Consider the following 20603-nt stretch of genomic DNA (forward strand, 5'->3'; position numbering starts at 1 on the left):
CCCATCCATGCAATGACTCATTCAACCATGCATCTACTCACCTCACCACCTCTGCACTCGCCCCATCTATGCAATGACTCAGTCAACCATGCATCCACTCACCTCACCACCCATGCACTCGCCCCTCTATGCAATTACTCATTCATCCATGCATCCACTCACCTCAGCACCCATGCACTCGCCCCTCTATGCAATGACTCATTCAACCATGCACCCACTCACCTCAGCACCCATGCACTCGCCCATCCATGAAATGACTCATTCAACCATGCATCCACTCACCTCAGCACCCATGCACTCGCCCCTCTATGCAATGACTCATTCAACCATGCATCTACTCACCTCACCACCTCTGCACTCGCCCATCCATGCAATGACTCATTCATCCATATGCACGTGCAGTTATGCACCCATTCATTACTCCTCTATCCTCTCACTCACACATCTGTTCATCCAATCACTGACTCACCTGCACATTCATCTGCTCTCAAGACTTCACACCGACCAAACTCGACAATCTATAAAGAATCACAAAACTTTTTTTTAAAGGTTTCCAAATCTACTTTACTGCTTGCTGCCTCGGGGAGGTTAAGAAATGCTTTGAGGTTCAATTTATTATCTATCATTCTGGGCATTCCATTATTTTTTAAGAAACACTTTAAGTGAGTCAGGCAGCTGCTCTTAATGTTTGAAGCAGAGGAAGGAAGGACTCAGAAAGGCAGAAGTGTCACTTCCCTTGGAGGGTGGGTGGAGAATCCACTGCGGTGACGTGAGTCTGCCGCCGGAAGTGGCGTTTAGAGAAGTCTCTGCCTTTCATCCTCAAGGAGGTGGGGATTATGATGGACCTCGAGGCGCTGCAGCGTGGAGGGAATGATGGGGAGAAGAGAGATCTGCTGTTAGAGCCACAACTTCAGCAGAGCTGAGGATATCACAGCCGCCTCTTGATGTGAGTAAAATGAGGAACAACAGATGTCTGAGAATGAAGGGCCCGGAAATGACGTGGGCAAATTGTACTGAGTGTGATGGTGCCAGGCGAGGCTCCCTCGGGCAGGGATACCCTGGGCATATTGTACTGAGTGTGATGGTGCCAGACGAGGCTCCCTCTGGCCTGGGATGCCCTGGGTATATTGTACTGAGTGTGATGGTGCCAGGCGAGGCTTCCTCGGGCAGGGATGCCCTGGATATATTGTACTGAGTGTGATGGTGCCAGGCGAGGCTCCCTCTGGCCTGGGTTGCCCTGGGTATATTGTACTGAGTGTGATGGTGCCAGGCACGGCTCCCTCTGACCCGGGATGCCTTGGTATATTGTACTGAGTGTGATGGCGCCAGGCGAGGCTCCCTCTGGCCCGGGATGCCCTGGGTATATTGTACTGAGTGTGATGGTACCAGGCGAGGCTCCCTCTGGCCTGGAATGCCCTGGGTATATTGTACTGAGTGTGATGGTGCCCGGCGAGGCTCCCTCGGGATGCCCTGGGTATATTGTACTGAGTGTGATAGTGCCAGGCGAGGCTCCCTCTGGCCTGGGATGCCCTGGGTATATTGTACTGAGTGTGATGGTGCCAGGCACGGCTCCCTTTGGCTGGGATGCCCTGGGTATATTTTATTGTGTGATGGTGTCAGGCAAGGCTCCCTCTGGCCTGGGACGCCCTGGGTATATTGTATTGAGTGTGATGGTGCCAGGCGAGGCTCCCTTTGGCTGGGATGCCCTGGGTATATTGTATTGAGTGTGATGGTGCCAGGCGAGGCTCCCTTTGGCTGGGATGCCCTGGGTATATTGTATTGAGTGTGATGGTGCCAGGCGAGGCTCCCTTTGGCTGGGATGCCCTGGGTATATTTTATTGTGTGATGGTGTCAGGCAAGGCTCCCTCTGGCCTGGGATGCCCTGGGTATATTGTAGTAAGTGTGATGGTGCCAGGCGAGGCTCTCTCTGGCTGGGATGCCGTGGGTATATTGTAGTGAGTGTGATGGTGCCAGGCGAGGCTCCCTCTGGCCTGGGTTGCCCTGGGTATATTGTACTGAGTGTGATGGTGCCAGGCACGGCTCCCTCTGACCCGGGATGCCTTGGTATATTGTACTGAGTGTGATGGCGCCAGGCGAGGCTCCCTCTGGCCCGGGATGCCCTGGGTATATTGTACTGAGTGTGATGGTACCAGGCGAAGCTCCCTCTGGCCTGGAATGCCCTGGGTATATTGTACTGAGTGTGATGGTGCCCGGCGAGGCTCCCTCGGGATGCCCTGGGTATATTGTACTGAGTGTGATGGTGCCAGGCGAGGCTCCCTCTGGCCTGGGATGCCCTGGGTATATTGTACTGAGTGTGATGGTGCCAGGCACGGCTCCCTCTGACCCGGGATGCCTTGGTATATTGTAGTGTGATGGCGCCAGGCGAGGCTCCCTTTGGCTGGGATGCCCTGCGTATATTGTACTGAGTGTGATGGTGCCAGGCACGGCTCCCTCTGACCCGGGATGCCTTGGTATATTGTAGTGTGATGGCGCCAGGCGAGGCTCCCTTTGGCTGGGATGCCCTGGGTATATTGTATTGAGTGTGATGGTGCCAGGCGAGGCTCCCTTTGGCTGGGATGCCCTGGGTATATTGTATTGAGTGTGATGGTGCCAGGCGAGGCTCCCTTTGGCTGGGATGCCCTGGGTATATTTTATTGTGTGATGGTGTCAGGCAAGGCTCCCTCTGGCCTGGGATGCCCTGGGTATATTGTATTGAGTGTGATGGTGCCAGGCGGGGCTCCCTTTGGCTGGGATGCCCTGGGTATATTGTAGTAAGTGTGATGGTGCCAGGCGAGGCTCTCTCTGGCTGGGATGCCCTGGGTATATTGTAGTGAGTGTGATGGTGCCAGGCGAGCCTCCCTCTGGCCTGGGATGCCCTGGGTATATTGTACTGAGTGTGATGGTGCCAGGCAAGGCTCCCTCTGGCCTGGGATGCCCTGGGTATATTGTACTGAGTGTGATGGTGCCAGGCGAGGCTCCCTCTGGCCCGGGATGCCCTGGGTATATTGTACTGAGTGTGATGGTGCCAGGCGAGGCTCCCTTTGGCCCGGGATGCCCTGGGAATATTGTACTGAGTGTGATGGTGCCAGGCAAGGCTCCCTCAGGCAGGGATGCCCTGGGTATATTGTACTGAGTGTGGTGGTGCCAGGCAAGGCTCCCTCTGGCCCGGGATGCCCTGGGTATATTGTACTGAGTGTGGTGGTGCCAGGCGAGGCTCCCTCTGGCCTGGGATGCCCTGGGTATATTGTACTGAGAGTGATGGTGCCAGGCGAGGCTCCCTCTGGCCTGGGATGCCCTGGATATATTGTACTGAGTGTGATGGTGCCAGACGAGGCTCCTTCTGGCCCTTGATGCCTTAGGTATATGGTACTGAGTGTGATGGTGCCAGGCGAGGCTCCCTCGGGCAGGGATGCCCTCGGTATATTGTACTGAGTGTGATGGTGCCAGGCGAGGCTCCCTCTGGCCTGGGATGCCCTGGGTATATTGTACTGAGTGTGATGGTGCCAGGTGAGGCTTCCTCGGGCAGGGATGCCCTGGATATATTGTACTGAGTGTGATGGTGCCAGGCGAGGCTCCCTCTGGCCTGGGTTGCCCTGGGTATATTGTACTGAGTGTGATGGTGCCAGGCGAGGCTCCCTCTGGCCTGGAATGCCCTGGGTATATTGTACTGAGTGTGATGGTGCCCGGCGAGGCTCCCTCGGGATGCCCTGGGTATATTGTACTGAGTGTGATGGTGCCAGGCGAGGCTCCCTCTGGCCTGGGATGCCCTGGTTATATTGTACTGAGTGTGATGGTGCCAGGCACGGCTCCCTCTGACCCGGGATGCCTTGGTATATTGTAGTGTGATGGCGCCAGGCGAGGCTCCCTTTGGCTGGGATGCCCTGGGTATATTGTACTGAGTGTGATGGTGCCAGGCACGGCTCCCTCTGACCCGGGATGCCTTGGTATATTGTAGTGTGATGGCGCCAGGCGAGGCTCCCTTTGGCTGGGATGCCCTGGGTATATTGTATTGAGTGTGATGGTGCCAGGCGAGGCTCCCTTTGGCTGGGATGCCCTGGGTATATTGTATTGAGTGTGATGGTGCCAGGCGAGGCTCCCTTTGGCTGGGATGCCCTGGGTATATTTTATTGTGTGATGGTGTCAGGCAAGGCTCCCTCTGGCCTGGGATGCCCTGGGTATATTGTATTGAGTGTGATGGTGCCAGGCGAGGCTCCCTTTGGCTGGGATGCCCTGGGTATATTGTAGTAAGTGTGATGGTGCCAGGCGAGGCTCTCTCTGGCTGGGATGCCGTGGGTATATTGTAGTGAGTGTGATGGTGCCAGGCGAGCCTCCCTCTGGCCTGGGATGCCCTGGGTATATTGTAGTGAGTGTGATGGTGCCAGGCAAGGCTCCCTCTGGCCTGGGATGCCCTGGGAATATTGTACTGAGTGTGATGGTGCCAGGCAAGGCTCCCTCAGGCAGGGATGCCCTGGGTATATTGTACTGAGTGTGGTGGTGCCAGGCGAGGCTCCCTCTGGCCCGGGATGCCCTGGGTATATTGTACTGAGTGTGGTGGTGCCAGGCGAGGCTCCCTCTGGCCCGGGATGCCCTGGGTATATTGTACTGAGAGTGATGGTGCCAGGCGAGGCTCCCTCTGGCCTGGGATGCCCTGGGTATATTGTACTGAGTGTGATGGTGCCAGACGAGGCTCCTTCTGGCCCTTGATGCCCTGGGTATATTGTACTGAGTGTGATGGTGCCAGGCAAGGCTCCCTCTGGCCTGGGATGCCCTGGGAATATTTTACTGAGTGTGATGGTGCCAGGCGAGGCTCCCTCGGGCAGGGATGCCCTCGGTATATTGTACTGAGTGTGATGGTGCCAGGCGAGGCACCCTCTGGCCTGGGATGCCCTGGGTATATTGTACTGAGTGTGATGGTGCCAGGCGAGGCTCCCTCTGGCCTGGGATGCCCTGGGTATATTGTACTGGGTGTGATGGTGCCAGGCGAGGCTCCCTCTGGCCTGGGATGCCCTGGGTATATTGTATTGAGTGTGATGGTGCCAGACGAGGCTCCTTCTGGCCCTTGATGCCTTGGGTATATGGTACTGAGTGTGATGATGCCAGGCGAGGCTCCCTCGGGTCTGGGATGCCCTGGGTATATTGTACTGAGTGTGATGGTGCCAGGCGAGGCTCCCTCTGGCCGGGGATGCCCTGGGTATATTGTACTGAGTGTGATGGTGCCAGACGAGGCTCCTTCTGGCCCTTGATGCCTTGGGTATATGGTACTGAGTGTGATGATGCCAGGCGAGGCTCCCTCTGGCCCGGGATGCCCTGGGTATATTGTACTGAGAGTGATGATGCCAGGCGAGGCTCCCTCTGGCCTGGGATGCCCTGGGTATATTGTACTGAGTGTGATGTTGCCTGGCGAGGCTCCCTCTGGCCTGGGCATATTGTACTGAGTGTGTTGGTGCCAGGCGAGGCTTCCTCTGGCCCGGGATGCCCTGGGTATATTGTACTGAGTGTGATGGTGCCAGACGAGGCTCCTTCGGGCAGGGATGCCCTGGGTATATTGTACTGAGTGTGATGGTGCCAGACGAGGCTCCCTCTGGCCCGGGATGCCCTGGATATATTGTACTGAGTGTGATGGTGCCAGGCGAGGTTCCCTCTGGCACAGGATGCCCTCGGTATATTGTACTGAGTGTGATGGTGCCAGACGAGGCTCCTTCTGGCCCTTGATGCCTTGGGTATATTGTACTGAGTGTGATGGTGCCAGGCGAGGCTCCCTCTGGGCCGGGATGCCCTGGGTATATTGTACTGAGTGTGATGATGCCAGGCGAGGCTCCCTTTGGCCCGGGATGCCCTGGGTATATTGTACTGAGTGTGATGATGCCAGGCAAGGCTCCCTCTGGCCTGGGATGCCCTCGGTATATTGTACTGAGTGTGATGTTGCCTGGCGAGGCTCCCTCTGGCCTGGGCATATTGTACTGAGTGTGTTGGTGCCAGGCGAGGCTCCCTCTGGCCCGGGATGCCCTGGGTATATTGTACTGAGTGTGATGGTGCCAGACGAGGCTCCCTCTGGCCCGGGATGCCCTGGGTATATTGTACTGAGTGTGATGGTGCCAGGCGAGGCTCCCTCTGGCACGGGATGCCCTCGGTATATTGTACTGAGTGTGATGGTGCCAGGCGAGGCTCCCTCGGGCAAGGATGCCCTGGGTATATTGTACTGAGTGTGATGGTGCCAGGCGAGGCTCCCTCTGGCACGGGATGCACTCGGTATATTGTACTGAGTGTGATGGTGCCAGGCGAGGCTTTCTTGGGCCTGGGATGCCCTGGGTATATTGTACTGAGTGTGATGGTGCCAGGCGAGGCTCCCTCAGGATGCCCTGGGCATATTGAACTGAGTGTGATGGTGCCAGGTGAGGCTCTCTCTGGCCTGGGATGCCCTGTGTATATTGTACTGAGTGTGATGGTGCCAGGCAAGGCTCCCTCTGGATGCCCTGGGCATATTGTACTGAGTGTGATGGTGCCAGGTGAGGCTCCCTCTGGCCCGGGATGCCCTGGGTATATTGTACTGAGTGTGATGGTGCCTGGTGAGGCTCCCTCGGGGTGCCCTGGGCATATTGTACTGAGTGTGATGGTGCCAGGCGAGGCTCTCTCTGGCCTGGGATGCCCTGGGTATATTGTAGTGAGTGTGATGGTGCCAGGCGAGCCTCCCTCCGGCCTGGGATGCCCTGGGTATATTGTACTGAGTGTGATGGTGCCAGGCAAGGCTCCCTCTGGCCTGGGATGCCCTGGGAATATTGTACTGAGTGTGATGGTGCCAGGCAAGGCTCCCTCAGGCAGGGATGCCCTGGGTATATTGTACTGAGTGTGGTGGTGCCAGGCGAGGCTCCCTCTGGCCCGGGATGCCCTGGGTATATTGTACTGAGAGTGATGGTGCCAGGCGAGGCTCCCTCTGGCCTGGGATGCCCTGGGTATATTGTACTGAGTGTGATGGTGCCAGACGAGGCTCCTTCTGGCCCTTGATGCCTTGGGTATATGGTACTGAGTGTGATGGTGCCAGGCGAGGATCCCTCGGGCAGGGATGCCCTCGGTATATTGTACTGAGTGTGATGGTGCCAGGCGAGGCTCCCTCTGGCCTGGGATGCCCTGGGTATATTGTACTGAGTGTGATGGTGCCAGGTGAGGCTTCCTCGGGCAGGGATGCCCTGGATATATTGTACTGAGTGTGATGGTGCCAGGCGAGGCTCCCTCTGGCCTGGGTTGCCCTGGGTATATTGTACTGAGTGTGATGGTGCCAGGCACGGCTCCCTCTGACCCGGGATGCCTTGGTATATTGTACTGAGTGTGATGGCGCCAGGCGAGGCTCCCTCTGGCCTGGGTTGCCCTGGGTATATTGTACTGAGTGTGATGGTACCAGGCGAGGCTCCCTCTGGCCTGGAATGCCCTGGGTATATTGTACTGAGTGTGATGGTGCCCGGCGAGGCTCCCTTGGGATGCCCTGGGTATATTGTACTGAGTGTGATGGTGCCAGGCGAGGCTCCCTCTGGCCTGGGATGCCCTGGGTATATTGTACTGAGTGTGATGGTGCCAGGCACGGCTCCCTCTGACCCCGGATGCCTTGGTATATTGTAGTGTGATGGCGCCAGGCGAGGCTCCCTTTGGCTGGGATGCCCTGGGTATATTGTACTGAGTGTGATGGTGCCAGGCACGGCTCCCTCTGACCCGGGATGCCTTGGTATATTGTAGTGTGATGGCGCCAGGCGAGGCTCCCTTTGGCTGGGATGCCCTGGGTATATTGTATTGAGTGTGATGGTGCCAGGCGAGGCTCCCTTTGGCTGGGATGCCCTGGGTATATTGTATTGAGTGTGATGGTGCCAGGCGAGGCTCCCTTTGGCTGGGATGCCCTGGGTATATTTTATTGTGTGATGGTGTCAGGCAAGGCTCCCTCTGGCCTGGGATGCCCTGGGTATATTGTATTGAGTGTGATGGTGCCAGGCGAGGCTCCCTTTGGCTGGGATGCCCTGGGTATATTGTAGTAAGTGTGATGGTGCCAGGCGAGGCTCTCTTTGGCTGGGATGCCCTGGGTATATTGTAGTGAGTGTGATGGTGCCAGGCGAGCCTCCCTCTGGCCTGGGATGCCCTGGGTATATTGTACTGAGTGTGATGGTGCCAGGCAAGGCTCCCTCTGGCCTGGGATGCCCTGGGAATATTGTACTGAGTGTGATGGTGCCAGGCAAGGCTCCCTCAGGCAGGGATGCCCTGGGTATATTGTACTGAATGTGGTGGTGCCAGGCGAGGCTCCCTCTGGCCCGGGATGCCCTGGGTATATTGTACTGAGAGTGATGGTGCCAGGCGAGGCTCCCTCTGGCCTGGGATGCCCTGGGTATATTGTACTGAGTGTGATGGTGCCAGACGAGGCTCCTTCTGGCCCTTGATGCCCTGGGTATATTGTACTGAGTGTGATGGTGCCAGGCAAGGCTCCCTCTAGCCTGGGATGCCCTGGGAATATTGTACTGAGTGTGATGGTGCCAGGCGAGGCTCCCTCTGGCCTGGGATGCCCTGGGTATATTGTACTGAGTGTGATGGTGCCAGGCGAGGCTCCCTCTGGCCTGGGATGCCCTGGGTATATTGTACTGGGTGTGATGGTGCCAGGCGAGGCTCCCTCTGGCCTGGGATGCCCTGGGTATATTGTACTGAGTGTGATGGTGCCAGACGAGGCTCCTTCTGGCCCTTGATGCCTTGGGTATATGGTACTGAGTGTGATGATGCCAGGCGAGGCTCCCTCTGGCCCGGGATGCCCTGGGTATATTGTACTGAGTGTGATGATGCCAGGCGAGGCTCCCTCTGGCCTGGGATGCCCTCGGTATATTGTACTGAGTGTGATGTTGCCTGGCGAGGCTCCCTCTGGCCTGGGCATATTGTACTGAGTGTGTTGGTGCCAGGCGAGGCTCCCTCTGGCCCGGGATGCCCTGGGTATATTGTACTGAGTGTGATGGTGCCAGACGAGGCTCCTTCTGGCCCTTGATGCCTTGGGTATATTGTACTGAGTGTGATGGTGCCAGGCGAGGCTCCCTCTGGCCCGGGATGCCCTGGGTATATTGTACTGAGTGTGATGATGCCAGGCGAGGCTCCCTCTGGCCCGGGATGCCCTGGGTATATTGTACTGAGTGTGATGATGCCAGGCGAGGCTCCCTCTGGCCTGGGATGCCCTCGGTATATTGTACTGAGTGTGATGTTGCCTGGCGAGGCTCCCTCTGGCCTGGGCATATTGTACTGAGTGTGTTGGTGCCAGGCGAGGCTCCCTCTGGCCCGGGATGCCCTGGGTAAATTGTACTGAGTGTGATGGTGCCAGACGAGGCTCCCTCTGGCCCGGGATGGCCTGGGTATATTGTACTGAGTGTGATGGTGCCAGGCGAGGCTCCCTCTGGCACGGGATGCCCTCGGTATATTGTACTGAGTGTGATGGTGCCAGGCGAGGCTCCCTCGGGCAGGGATGCCCTGGGTATATTGTACTGAGTGTGATGGTGCCAGGCGAGGCTTCCTTGGGCCTGGGATGCCCTGGTAATATTGTACTGAGTGTGATGGTGCCAGGCGAGGCTCCCTCTGGCCCGGGATGCCCTGGGTATATTGTACTGAGTGTGATGGTGCCAGACGAGGCTCCTTCTGGCCCTTGATGCCTTGGGTATATTGTATTGAGTGTGATGGTGCCAGGCGATTCTCCCTCTGGCCCGGGATGCCCTGGGTATATTGTACTGAGTGTGATGATGCCAGGCGAGGCTCCCTCTGGCCCGGGATGCCCTGGGTATATTGTACTGAGTGTGATGATGCCAGGCGAGGCTCCCTCTGGCCTGGGATGCCCTCGGTATATTGTACTGAGTGTGATGTTGCCTGGCGAGGCTCCCTCTGGCCTGGGCATATTGTACTGAGTGTGTTGGTGCCAGGCGAGGCTCCCTCTGGCCCGGGATGCCCTCGGTATATTGTACTGAGTGTGATGGTGCCAGGCGAGGCTCCCTCGGGCAGGGATGCCATGGGTATATTGTACTGAGTGTGATGGTGCCAGGCGAGGCTCCCTCTGGCACGGGATGCCCTCGGTATATTGTACTGAGTGTGATGGTGCCAGGCGAGGCTTCCTTGGGCCTGGGATGCCCTGGGTATATTGTACTGAGTGTGATGGTGCCAGGCGAGGCTCCCTCTGGCCCGGGATGCCCTGGGTATATTGTACTGAGTGTGATGGTGCCAGACGAGGCTCCTTCTGGCCCTTGATGCCTTGGGTGTATTGTATTGAGTGTGATGGTGCCAGGCGATTCTCCCTCTGGCCCGGGATGCCCTGGGTATATTGTACTGAGTGTGATGGTGCCAGGTGAGGCTCCCTCTGGCCTGGGATGCCCTGGGTATATTGTACTGAGTGTGATGGTGCCAGACGAGGCTCCCTCTGGCCCGGGATGCCCTGGGTATATTGTACTGAGTGTGATGGTGCCAGGCGAGGTTCCCTCTGGCACGGGATGCCCTCGGTATATTGTACTGAGTGTGATGGTGCCAGACGAGGCTCCTTCTGGCCCTTGATGCCTTGGGTATATTGTACTGAGTGTGATGGTGCCAGGCGAGGCTCCCTCTGGCCCGGGATGCCCTGGGTATATTGTACTGAGTGTGATGATGCCAGGCGAGGCTCCCTCTGGCCCGGGATGCCCTGGGTATATTGTACTGAGTGTGATGATGCCAGGCGAGGCTCCCTCTGGCCTGGGATGCCCTCGGTATATTGTACTGAGTGTGATGTTGCCTGGCGAGGCTCCCTCTGGCCTGGGCATATTGTACTGAGTGTGTTGGTGCCAGGCGAGGCTCCCTTTGGCCCGGGATGCCCTGGGTATATTGTGCTGAGTGTGATGGTGCCAGACGAGGCTCCCTCTGGCCCGGGATGCCCTGGGTATATTGTACTGAGTGTGATGGTGCCAGGCGAGGCTCCCTCTGGCACGGGATGCCCTCGGTATATTGTACTGAGTGTGATGGTGCCAGGCGAGGCTCCCTCGGGCAGGGATGCCGTGGGTATATTGTACTGAGTGTGATGGTGCCAGCCGAGGCTCCCTCTGGCACGGGATGCCCTCGGTATATTGTACTGAGTGTGATGGTGCCAGGCGAGGCTTCCTTGGGCCTGGGATGCCCTGGGTATATTGTACTGAGTGTGATGGTGCCAGGCGAGGCTCCCTCTGGCCCGGGATGCCCTGGGTATATTGTACTGAGTGTGATGGTGCCAGACGAGGCTCCTTCTGGCCCTTGATGCCTAGGGTATATTGTATTGAGTGTGATGGTGCCAGGCGAGGCTCCCTCTGGCCCGGGATGCCCTGGGTATATTGTACTGAGTGTGATGGTGCCAGACGAGGCTCCTTCTGGCCCTTGATGCCTTGGGTATATTGTATTGAGTGTGATGGTGCCAGGCGAGGCTCCCTCTGGCCCGGGATGCCCTGGGTATATTGTACTGAGTGTGATGGTGCCAGGTGAGTCTCCCTCTGGCCTGGGATGCCCTGGGTATATTGTACTGAGTGTGATGGTGCCAGACGAGGCTCCCTCTGGCCCGGGATGCCCTGGGTATATTGTACTGAGTGTGATGGTGCCAGGCGAGGCTCCCTCTGGCACGGGATGCCCTCGGTATATTGTACTGAGTGTGATGGTGCCAGACGAGGCTCCTTCTGGCCCTTGATGCCTTGGGTATATTGTACTGAGTGTGATGGTGCCAGGCGAGGCTCCCTCTGGCCCGGGATGCCCTGGGTATATTGTACTGAGTGTGATGATGCCAGGCGAGGCTCCCTCTGGCCCGGGATGCCCTGGGTATATTGTACTGAGTGTGATGATGCCAGGCGAGGCTCCCTCTGGCCTGGGATGCCCTCGGTATATTGTACTGAGTGTGATGTTGCCTGGCGAGGCTCCCTCTGACCCGGGATGCCCTGGGTATATTGTACTGAGTGTGATGATGCCAGGCGAGGCTCCCTCTGGCCCGGGATGCCCTGGGTATATTGTGCTGAGTGTGATGGTGCCAGACGAGGCTCCCTCTGGCCCGGGATGCCCTGGGTATATTGTACTGAGTGTGATGGTGCCAGGCGAGGCTCCCTCTGGCCCGGGATGCCCTGGGTATATTGTACTGAGTGTGATGTTGCCTGGCAAGGCTCCCTCTGGCCCGGGATGCCCTGGGTATATTGTACTGAGTGTGATGGTGCCAGGCGAGGCTCCCTCTGGCCTGGGTGTCCCTGGGTATATTGTACTGAGTGTGTTGGTGCCAGGCGAGGCTCCCTCTGGCCCGGGATGCCCTAGGTATATTGTACTGAGTGTGATGGTGCCAGGCGAGGCTCCCTCGGGCAGGGATGCCCTGGGTATATTGTACTGAGTGTGATGGTGCCAGGCGAGGCTCCCTCTGGCACGGGATGCCCTCGGTATATTGTACTGAGTGTGATGGTGCCAGGCGAGGCTCCCTTTGGCCTGGGATGCCCTGGGTATATTGTACTGAGTGTGATGGTGCCAGGCGAGGCTCGCTCTGGCCTGGGAAGCCCTGGGTATATTGTACTGAGTGTGATGGTGCCAGGCGAGGCTCCCTCCGGCAGGGATGCCCTGGGTATATTGTACTGAGTGTGATGGTGCCAGGCGAGGCTCCCTCTGGCCTGGGTTGCCCTGGGTATATTGTACTGAGTGTGATGGTGCCAGGCGAGGCTCCCTCTGGCCCTTGATGCCCTGGGTATATTGTACTGAGTGTGATGGTGCCAGGCGAGGCTCTCTCTGGCCAGGGATGCCCTGGGTATATTGTACTGAGTGTGATGGTGCCAGGCGAGGCTCCCTCTGGCCTGGGATGCCCTGGGTATATTGTACTGAGTGTGATGTTGCCTGACAAGGCTCCCTCTGGCCCGGGATGCCCTGGGTATATTGTACTGAGTGTGATGGTGCCAGGTGAGGCTTCCTCTGGCCTGGGTTGCCCTGGGTAGTTGTACTGAGTGTGATGGTGCCAGGCGAAGCTCCCTCTGGCCTGGGATGCCCTGGGTATATTGTACTGAGTGTGATGGTGCCAGGCGAGGCTCCCTCTGGCTCGGGATGCCCTGGGTATATTGTACTAAGTGTGAAGGTGCCAGGCAAGGCTCCCTCTGGCCCGGGATGCCCTGGGTATATTGTACTGAGTGTGATGGTGCCAGGCGAGGCTTCCTCTGGCCTGGGAGTCCCTGGGTATATTGTACTGAGTGTGTTGGTGCCAGGCGAGGCTCCCTCTGGCCCGGGATGCCCTGGGTATATTGTACTGAGTGTGATGGTGCCAGGGGAGGCTCCCTCTGGCTCGGGATGCCCTGGGTATATTGTACTGAGTGTGATGGTGCCAGGCGAGGCTCCCTCTGGCCTGGGTTGCCCTGGGTATATTGTACTGAGTGTGATGGTGCCAGGCGAGGCTCCCTCTGGCCTGGGATGCCCTGGGTATATTGTACTGAGTGTGATGGTGCCAGGCGAGGCTCCCTCTGGCCCTTGATGCCCTGGGTATATTGTACTGAGTGTGATGGTGCCAGGCGAGGCTCCCTCTGGCCAGGGAGGCCCTGGGTATATTGTACTGAGTGTGATCGTGCCAGGCAAGGCTCCCTCTGGCCCGGGATGCCCTAGGTATATTGTACTGAGTGTGATGGTGCCAGGCGAGGCTCCCTCCGGCCTGGGATGCCATGGGTATATTGTACTGAGTGTGATGGTGCCAGGCGAGGCTCCCTCTGGCCCGGGGTATATTGTATCAATCAATCAATCAAAGACATTTGTAGAGCGCACTACTTACCCGGAGGGTCTCAAGGCGCTTGGGGGGGGGGGGGGGGCGCTGCTACTGCTCGAACAGCCAGGTCTTGAGCTTCTTCCTGAAGGAGAGGTGGTCTTGGGTCAGGCGCAGGTCGGGAGGGAGGGAGTTCCAGGTCTTGGCGGCCAGGTAGGAGAAGGACCTTCCTCCTGTTGTCGCTCTTCGGATGCTGGGGACGGCGGCGAGGGCGTGGTTGGTCGATCGGAGGTGGCGTTTGGGGGCGTAGAAGTTGAGGCGGTTGTTGAGGTAGCTCGGGCCTTGGTCGTGTAGGGCTTTGTGTGCGTGGGTGAGGAGACGGAAGGTGATTCTCTTGTTGACGGGGAGCCAGTGCAGGTCTCTCAGATGTCCTGAGATGTGGCTGCGTCGGGGGATGTCGAGGATCAGTCTGGCTGAGGCGTTCTGGATCCGCTGGAGTCTCTTCTGAAGCTTGGCGGTGGTTCCGGCGTAGAGGGCGTTGCCGTAGTCCAGTCGGCTGGTGACGAGGGCCTGGGTGACCGTCTTCCTGGTCTCGGTGGGGATCCACCGGAAGATCTTCCGTAGCATGCGCAGGATGTTAAAGCAGGATGCGGAGACGGCGTTGACTTGTCTGGTCATGGAGAGGGAGGAGTCCAGGATGAAGCCCAGGTTGCGTGCGTGGTCTGTCGGTTTGGGTGCGGTGCCCAGGGCGGGGGGCCACCAGGAGTCGTCCCAGGCGGAGGGCGAGGAGCCCAGGATGAGGACTTCCGTCTTGTCTGAGTTCAGTTTCAGGCGGCTGGTCGTCATCCACTCGGCTACTTCTTTCATCCCTTCGTGGAGGTCGGCTCTGACGGCGGCGGGGTCGTTGGTCAGTGAGAGGATCAGCTGGGTGTCGTCGACGTAGGAGATGATGTTGAGGTTGTGTTGGCGTGCGATGGCCGCGAGGGGGCTCATGTAGACGTTGAAGAGGGTGGGGCTCAGCGAGGATCCTTGAGGGACGCCGCAGATGACTTCGGTGGCCTCTGACTTGTACGGTGGTAGACGGACTCTCTGTGTTCTTCCGTCGAGGAAGGAGATGATCCATTCCAGTGCCTTCTCCTGGATTCCGACGTTGCTGAGGCGCTGCACTAGGGTGCGATGGCAGACAGTGTCGAATGCCGCGGAGAGGTCTAGGAGGATGAGGGCCGCTGTTTCTCCGTTGTCCATCAGGGTTCGGATGTCATCGGTGGCGGCGATGAGGGCGGTCTCGGTGCTGTGGTTGGCACGGAAGCCAGACTGTGAGGGGTCGAGGGATCCATTCGTCTCGAGGAAGGCGGCCAGCTGTTTGTTGATGGTCTTCTCGATGACTTTGGCTGGAAACGGGAGGAGCGAGATGGGGCGGTAATTCTTGAGTTCGGTGGGGTCCGCTGTAGGTTTCTTGAGTAGGGCGCTGAGTTCGGCGTGCTTCCAGCTCTCCGGGAAGGTGGCGGTGTCGAAGGATGTGTTGATGATGTCCCGCAGGTGGGTTGCGATGACAGCGTCGGCCTTGTTGAAGACGTGGTGAGGGCAGGGGTCGGATGGGGATCCGGAGTGGATGGAGTTCATCATGCGCACGGTGTCTTCGGTGCAGATCGGAGTCCAGGCGCGGAGGGTGGTGGTGGGGGGTGGTGGTTTCGTCGTGGCGTGCGTCGGTTGAGTGCTGAAGCTGTTGTGTATGTCCGCGATCTTGTTGTGGAAGTAGGAGGCGAGGGAGTTGCAGAGGTCTTGCGACGGGGTGATGTCGTTGTTTCCGGCGTTGGGGCTGGAGAGCTCTTTCACGATGTTGAAGAGTTCCTTGCAGTTGTGTGCGTTGATGTCCAGCCGGTCCTTGAATGCAGTTTTCTTGGTGGCGCGGATCAGTTGGTGGTGCTTCCGGGTGGCAAGCTTGAGGGTGGTCATGTTGTCCGGTGTTGGTCCCCTTCTCCAGGCTTTCTCGAGGGCTCTGCAGTTCTTCGTGGAGCTCTTGAGTTCGTCGGTGAACCATGGGGCCTTCTTGCTGCCGGGTCTGCTGGGCGGGGTCCTCAGTGGGGCGAGTTCGTCCGCGCAGTTGGTGATCCACTACGTGAGGCTGTCGGCGGCCTGGCTGGGGTTCGCTGAGCTGGCGGGAGGGTGCTGGCTCAGGGAAGCGGCGAGCTGGTCGGCTGTGATCTGTTCCAGCTTCTTCATGCAACCTGTTGCTGGTGGTGGTGGATCGTCGTTCTTTTGAAGGTGAAGTGGACGCAGCTGTGGTCCGTCCAGTGGAGTCCGGTGGCGTGGTTGAAGGTGATGTCTTTGCTGGATGAGAAGACGGCGTCGAGTGTGTGTCCGGCGAGGTGGGTGGGGGTGGACACCAGCTGCTTGAGACCGAGGTTGGCGAGGTTGTCCAGCAGGGTGATGGTGTTGCGGTCGTTGTTGTTCTCCAGGTGGAAGTTGATGTCCCCCAGGAGGATGTAGTCAGCGGAGGGGAGGGCATGCGGGTTGATGAAGTCGGCGATTGTACTGAGTGTGATGGTGCCAGGCGAGGCTCCCTCTGGCTCGGGATGCCCTGGGTATATTGTACTGAGTGTGATGGTGCCAGGGGAGGCTCCCTCTGGCTCGGGATGCCCTGGGTATATTGTACTGAGTGTAATGGTGCCAGGCGAGGCTCCCTCTGGCCTGGGTTGCCCTGGGTATATTGGACTGAGTGTGATGGTGCCAGGCGAGGCTCCCTCTGGCCAGGGATGCCCTTTGTATATTGGACTGAGTGTGATGGTGCCAGGCGAGGCTCCCTCTGGCACGGGATGTGTTGGACCCGGCCTCATGGCGTGGTCCTACCCCTCCCGCATGGCGGGCCCAGGACGACATCAGCCCTCCTCCGGACCTCGGGCGGCCCCTTCTGCCCGACCCTGCACGCCCCAACACCACAGATCCGGCTACCATCCCGGATCCCCATCATCGGCCTGGCCCCAGCGTAGGCCCATCACGACCTAAGTACGAGGCCGTGCCCGACTCCATCTTGATCCCACCACGTCACGACCACGTGGCCTCGGCCCCAGCCTCGGCCCCAGCGAAGCCCAGACATCGAGGCACCAAGATCCACCCAGGTGGTCGAGTGGCCACTCGACAGATCCCGGAGGGAGAGGAGTTTCGATGGCCCTCCAGCCGTCCCCGGACGCCTGGTATCGATCGTCCTCCGGCCTCCCTGGGCGCTGGCTCCACCCCCCTGCTGGGTGTCTGGACACCTTCATCCCGGCCCCTCTGACCCCCAGGCGCGAGGGTCCGGACTTCAAAGACCTCCAGACCTATATCTGGGCCAGCCCTGGATCAGGTCTTCAGTTGTATCCTGGACTGGAAGCCCTGCTGACGCTGTCACGGCCGACACCAGACAAACTCATCCTTCCTGTAACCTGACGACCATCTGAGAGCCTGCTGGCGCTGCCGCGGCCTACCTTGCTGAAACCATCCGAGAGCCTGCTGCCGCGGCCTCCCTTGCTGAACCATCTGAGAGCCTGCTGGCGCTGCCGCGGCCTACCTTGCTGAAACCCTCCGAGAGCCTGCTGGCGCTGCCGCGGCCTACCTTGCTGAACCATCTGAGAGCCTGCTGGCGCTGCCGCAGCCTACCTTGCGGAATCATCTGAGAGCCTGCTGGCGCTGCCGCGGCCTACCTTGCTGAACCATCTTGTTAGCCTGCTGGTGCCGCCGCGGCTCGAACCTCTCGGAACCCCCCAGCTCGAGGATTGAGAGCTGTGCGTAGGGTATCCCTTCCTCCGCCCAGAGTAAGACAGTCCCGCTACCTTACCCCCCTTTACGAGACTTTCCAGATCCCTCGATCTGCTTGTACATACTGCCAAGAACCAGCAACCGTTTACTACTTATAAAGTTTGAGAACTTGACCTCCTGTGTGGTGTCCGTTTGTAGTGTTGTGATTACTCTGCTGTACGATCCTAGGAGAGGACCCTCATTCAGGAGGCCTCTCGGTAAACGCTCGGCTACTTCTCGACGGAGGGGTGGACCTAGGGGTAGTCAGTCAGACATCTTCTGTCTCCCCCGGGTCGCCTTTCTAACATTGGTGGCAAGCGCTGGGATTCAAGCCCACGCAGATCGTACAGAGAGTTATTAACTCGCTACCCAGAAAAACCCACTGCGACCATGAGCACAGAATTCCAGAAGGAGAAGATGGAAGACTACAGTCACAAGGAGCTAAAGCAATTCTGCAAAGATCTAGGCATCGCTACCACTGGCTTAAGCACCAAAGAAGATTTCAAATCGGCCCTGCAGGCCTGGGTGGACGCCGGCGAGGCGCCACCTCCGAGGGAAGATAACCCGGGCCCGAACGGAGGCCCGGAGGCCCAGCCGAACCCAGCGGGAGAAAGAGCCGCAAACCCAAACACGGGCCTCTCCCATGAAGACGCCCGAGAACGAGAAAGGAACTGGCTCCACGAGTTGGAGCTTGCTCGACTTAAACAAGAAGGAGAGATCCAACTGGCAGAGAGAAAGCTAGCCCTCGAGCAGCTACGGCTAGAAGGAGACCTAGAAGAAAAGCGAAGACAAAGAGACCTCGAGGAGAAGAAACTCCTGCTCGAGCACGAGCGCGTCCTCAAAGAACTAGAATTCAAAGCCAGGGCAAACGAGACTGCCACCTCTGGGGGTAAGACCTCACCTCCCCCAGTGGACACGAAGGTGCACATACCCAAGGATGTCGTCAAAGAGTACTATAAGACCGACGACATCCAGCAGTGGTTCAAAGCTTACGAGGTCGCCATGGCCGCCCATCGAGTACCCCTCAAGGACTGGGGCGCCGGCCTGTGGGGGAAGTTTATCAACGAAGGGAGAGACGCCCTGCTGGAGCTCCCTGATACCGAGAGGACCTCGTACGAGCACATGAAGACCGCCCTCCTCACTCGCTATGGACTCACCCCCGAGATGTACCGGCAGCGATTCAGAGACTGTAAAAAAATCCCCGGTACCACGTGGGTGGAATATGTGAACTATTACAGTAGAGCCTTCGAGGGGTGGACTTGGGGCTGCCAGGTCACCACCTACCAGCAGTTGGTCGACCTCATTCTATGGGAACACCTGTCCAATAACTGTTTCGTCGAACTCCGGCAGCACCTCCTCGACAGCAAATTGACTGAGCCACGAAAACTCGCTGTCGAGGCAGACCGATGGGCCAGCACCCGAGTTCCCCGGAACACGATGGGAGATTACGGCCGGGGGACCCCGGGAAACCACCGACCGCGAGGTGGCGAAGTAGGCCAGAGCCGGGGTCGAGACGCCCCCCAGGGGTCCTCCCCTACCTCCACGTCGCCACCCCTGGGCCGGAGAGGGGGCCCCCCAGCCAGGCCGGGGCCCCGCCCGAACGTTACGTGCCACAGATGCCAGCGACAGGGTCATTACGCGAATGACCCCCTCTGCCCGATGAACCAGCGACCCGGCACCACCAGGCCCCCAGCCCGCCAGATTGCGGCAGCTGCCCTAGGTGAAGAAAGAAGCGAGGAAGAAGACGACGACCACGAGCAGGCCGAGTGGGAGCCCGCCGCCATGACCTTAGCCTGCCTGGGTGCTCAAGACATGATCCCCCGAGGGCCGATCCCCAGCAACACCCAGAAGTACCGCCAGTGGGTCACCATCAATGGTCACCGGACCGAAGCCCTCCGTGACACTGGGGCCAGCGTGACAGCGGTCCGCTGCCATCTGGTGACCCCGGAACAGATCCTTCCCAACGTCCTGTGCCCAGTCCGATCCGCAGATAACTCCGAGACTTTGTGTCAGATGGCCCGCATCCCCTTCGAGTGGGGGGGAGTGTCGGGCGTGCTGAAAGTGACTGTCCGCGACGATGCCCCCGTGGACTGCCTCCTTGGGAACGACCTGGAAAGTTCCCCATGGGCTGGCGTCAAGAGGAGAGAGCATCTGGGGATGCTAGGCCTTCCCGAGTGGGTCTGTGCGACCACCCGCTCCATGTCCGCCCGAGCCTCCGCCCCAGCGGGGGAAGCTCCAACGGAGGAGCCAGAATGGCCCGCACCTCCGCCATCCGTCGTCCCCGAGGACGCCGACACCGAGCCCGGCCCCCAAGGGCCCGACCAAGAAGATCTCACCGAGCTCAACCACCTCCCAGAACTCGCTCAATGGCGCCAAGAAGGTGGCCCCACCCGCGAACAGTTCCGGCAGGAACAGAAAACCTGCCCCTCCCTCGAGGGGATGCGACAGCAAGCCGCCACACAAGCCGCTGGAGACCCCGCGGGGTCCCACTGGGTCTACTGGGACAACGACCTCCTTTACAGTGAGCAGAAGATTGCCAAGCTAGGGGCCGGCCGGGTGCTGGTTGTACCCCTCCGGTTCAGAGACTTCCTCCTGAACTTAGCACATGATGTGCCCCTCGCCGGGCACCTGGGGCAGGACAAAACTTACAGCCACCTGGTGACCCATTTCTACTGGCCAAAAATGCGCACTGATATCCAGAACCACTGCAGGACCTGCCCGACCTGCCAAGCCAGCGGGAAGAGCGGGGGGAAAGTCAAAGCCCCGCTCCAGCCGTTCCTTGTGGTAACCACCCCCTTCGAGCGAGTGGGAATAGACATCGTAGGGCCCCTGGACCCTCGCACCTCGCAGGGGCACCGCTTCATCCTCGTCCTGGTGGACCACGCCACCCGCTATCCTGAGGCCATCCCTCTCCGAACCATCACGGCCCCCGTGGTGGGCCGAGCACTCATAAGCATCTTCTCCCGAGTCGGCTTCCCCCGAGAAGTCGTGAGTGATCGGGGGTCCAACTTCATCTCGAAGCATATGCGGTCCCTATGGCAACAGTGCGGGGTCGCATATAAGTTCACCACCCCGTATCATCCCCAGGGAAATGGACTCGTGGAACGCTTTAACAGGACACTGAAGGGAATGATCAAGG

At 59.0% G+C, this 20603-nt stretch overlaps 1 long non-coding RNA gene across 1 annotated transcript in view; it reads left to right on the forward strand.

The window, feature by feature from the left end:
- The first annotated feature begins 795 nt into the window (after window positions 1-795).
- The window catches only part of LOC144807993 (uncharacterized), a 109940-nt gene continuing 90132 nt past the window's right edge, over window positions 796-20603 (forward strand). The window contains exon 1 of the long non-coding RNA XR_013606555.1: window positions 796-946. This is a non-coding gene — a long non-coding RNA (uncharacterized LOC144807993). The remainder of the gene's footprint in view (window positions 947-20603) is intronic.

The sequence above is a fragment of the Lissotriton helveticus genome, chromosome 1_2, assembly GCF_964261635.1.
Source record: "Lissotriton helveticus chromosome 1_2, aLisHel1.1, whole genome shotgun sequence".
In the NCBI taxonomy this organism is placed as follows: Eukaryota; Metazoa; Chordata; class Amphibia; order Caudata; family Salamandridae; genus Lissotriton; species Lissotriton helveticus.